The following is a 3,644-nucleotide window of genomic DNA, read 5'->3' on the forward strand; positions in this document are numbered from 1 at the left end:
ACACACACACACACACACACACACACACACACACACACACACACACACACATATATGTATATACTTGACGGTAACACGAATCAAGAACGAAATTATAAAACAAAAAGTTTAATAAATAAATCAAACGGCAAGAGTTCGAATCAGAGGCGATGCTATGGTAAGACAAAGATTTTGTTGGAGGTTATTCAAATCTAACACGCAAAAATGATGCAAATCACTACCGTTGGCTATTTTCCAACAGTGTTTTGCATGTCCAACAGCCGGTTAGTATCATACCTTTTTATTTTAAACAAATATATAAAACGTCGCAGAAAAGTGCATAAACAAACAGACGTGAGGTGGATTTAGTGTCCCTATCAACAATGTAATGTAATTTATGAGGCGCAATCTCCGAATGTAACGACCATCTCTGATAGGATCAAGTGCATGGAAAGCCTTGATGACTCAGCAAAACAACTCAAGTTCAACAACATACCTCTGTGTATTCGAACCATCGACAGCACCAAATTCCGGCATAAGTTAACGGCGCACCCATTAAAAAATCCCGAAGCCACAGGGCGGGTGGACAGCATTAGGGTGCAGTCACACCGACCAACGTCTAACGAGCTGCCCCGCGGCAGACCGTGGAAAAAAACTCATTAAACCCACGAGAAATTCCTTATCTAACTTAGAAAAAAAAAAAAACCCGGCTTTGCTCTACACGTGGACATTTCGATTTTTCTTGGTGTGTTTTTGACTACGCTTACTTTTTTCCCTGTTTCTGAACCCCGGTGCAGTTCGCCCTTGTGTTCTCAACGTAGTAGAACCTTAAACATCTCCACTAGAGTGTAAGAATTTAAATTATTTAAATTATTTTGAGGGCCAGTTTGCAGAGGATAGCAAATTGATTAATTCTAGTGGTCTTTTATATCTGTAAATACCAAAGATGTAACTCCATAAGTTTCTTGGAATTAGACTGTGTTCATGACATGTTAGTACTTTTGATATTATTACCCCCCACTCCCCCCCAACCTCTTCCGCCCCCGCCCCCGCCCATTACACAAAACAGTAACTGGAGTGGTGTTTCCCTCTCAGCCCCTGAGTTGGCTCTGACAAGGAAGACCGAAGTAGGCCGTCTCCTAAATTATTTAAATTGTGTTTGTAGCGGCATAAAACACTCACGATCAATGGACAAAGCGCTAAATTTGGACGTGATTGCCCTGATCCTCTGTCCACCATTTGTCATCGGTATGAACTGACCCGCGGCCCAGGCGGGATTGCGAGGTGCATGTCCACCCAAGCGAGAATACATTGGGTTAAAATTAAGATCTAAAACTGCAATGAACAATAGATAATCATGGCGACGTTTTTAAAAAAAAAGGGGAAAACATGAGAAAAGAGGGTTCATCAACATTCAGTCGAGGCAGTAGAAAGTTCCCTGAATTAATTTTTTTTTTATTAAAGGATTATATTATTTTGTTACGGTTAGATATCAGCACAGTTAATCTCACGCGCAGACGGTTGTTTTTTGTTGTTGTAAACGATGATAGGGCTATTTAACTATTACAGATTTGAAGTCTACGATAATATAATATTTCTGTCAAGCGACAAGAATGGGAAATTACATAACCTACGTTAGATATTATCTTATTAAGATACTGTCAACATGTGTTAAAGCTTGTTTAGCTGCCAAGTTCTTATACGTGCATATATACGCATACACCCGAACACAGGCAAACACACACACACACACACACACACACACGCACACACAAAAACGTACAAAGACCTAGCTACGACCAACCAAATTCCATTACAAATAAGCAATACAATGTATAATTATTACGTTCTCTAGCAACATCTAGAAACACATGCCAACTGGCTACATAGTGCACACAGTGTTGTACATTGTTTCAGCGTCAATATGGACAGACTATTTCGTCTCAGTAACACGTCTTGCTGGGTCATTGTTATGATTATTCATGATAAAGACACTGCATTACATATTATTGAGTAAGAAGACGACAAACACAAGGGCACGCTTTTACAGACTAATAAATAAGTAGCTTTATGATTTTAAAAATTAACATATTATAATCTAAAAATAACATTTTCTTTAAGATAATCCTTGTTGCCACAAGACGTTGCTGCTGTTGTTTGCGTTGTTGTTGTTGTTGTTGTTGTTGTTGCTGTTGTTGTTGTTGCTGTCGTTGTTGTTGTCGTCGTTGTTGTTATTGTTGTTGCTGTCGTTGTTGTTGTTGTCGTTGTTGTTGTTGTTGTTGTTGTTGTTGTTGTTGTTGTTACTGTTGTCGGGGTTTTTTTGTAATGGATGGAAATGTTGTTGCCGTTAAGTTGAGCTGGATACAATTACAGACGAAAAACACACATGCACTCACATAACTCTTTTACACGCTAAAACATACACATCACACGAACGCACGTACGCACACATACACACGCACACACACACACACATAAACACACACACACACACGCACACACACACACACATAAACACACACACACACACACACACACACACACACACACATTGTGCACGCACACATAAACATAAACGTGAAAGTACAGATGGGTTCTCGACTAACCCAATACACAACCACACACAAGCTGACATTGGCACGCACTCTGGGATAGCATATTATCATACATCTGTATACCGATACAAAAGAGAAGGAAAACAATAAATAAGGAATACTTCGTAAAATCTAGTGACAACTAGCGTAAAAAAGAACATGCCAAAACTACTCGAACGAGCGCATGCCCAAGTCGTGAAGCTGCAGACAAAACAAACTGCCAAACGATTAGAAATTATTACGGAATAGACGAACTCCAAGTACACACAGAGAAAGTTGCTGATGAAACGTGCGAGGAAAATGTAAATGGGAAGCCCAGTGATGGTCAGCGCTAAGTTTTAATCAAACAAGCCATGTCTTGGTGCTAGCGGCGGTGCAAAGTATGTGAGGTAGAGATGGGACTAAGTTGATACAATGGCGAGCATTTTGGATATTGAGTATCATCAGGTCAACACTCTCTGAAGAGGTGCTTGTCGACCTTTCCTTTTTATAAACAGCGCTCCCTTTTGACGCCTTTAAGAGGCTAAAACAATCGTATCGCCCACCTCTATGTATTTCCAATCGGGGCATAATACTTGCCATTACCCAAGTGATCTCCACACGCCACCAAAATAGACAAATCGGCCTCTGTTGGGCGACACCTATTCTATGAACCATCGTAGTTCATCGAGAAATCGGCTTAAGATCTGTCTTTAAAACCATATTATTGTACCTTAGTTTAATAATCCATTCTCTTTTCTGTCTTTGTTTGATTCCCACTTCCGTGCGCGCTCACGTGCATGTATACCCATAATATAATATTATATTATATATAATGCACGCTCTTGCTCAAGTCGACACCGGCCCATCCTTTGGTAAAACAAAAACAAACCCCATGTAACTGGAGAACAATCCTTACGGTGAAGCACCACCCTCCGCCTTGCGTACCTTTTGTTGGTATCTTTCTGTTAACACCCCCCTCCCCTTCCGGGCCACCTCTCTTAAGTATTCAAGTACAAGTACATGGGTATGGACCCCCGACCCCCCCGGGGGCCACCTCTCTTAAGTATTCAAGTACAAGTACATGGGTAA

General features: G+C 40.6%; 2 protein-coding genes across 2 annotated transcripts in view; both read right to left on the reverse strand.

The window, feature by feature from the left end:
- LOC101846130 (CMT1A duplicated region transcript 1 protein) overlaps positions 1 to 3,644 on the reverse strand; it is a gene marked incomplete in the record, with an annotated part of 28,567 nt that overhangs the window by 20,050 nt on the left and 4,873 nt on the right.
- Positions 1 to 3,644, reverse strand: part of LOC106011625 (probable serine/threonine-protein kinase tsuA) — a 6,816-nt gene that overhangs the window by 937 nt on the left and 2,235 nt on the right. The window lies entirely within an intron of this gene.

The sequence above is a fragment of the Aplysia californica genome, unplaced genomic scaffold, assembly GCF_000002075.1.
Source record: "Aplysia californica isolate F4 #8 unplaced genomic scaffold, AplCal3.0 scaffold00150, whole genome shotgun sequence".
Lineage (NCBI taxonomy): Eukaryota > Metazoa > Mollusca > Gastropoda > Aplysiida > Aplysiidae > Aplysia > Aplysia californica.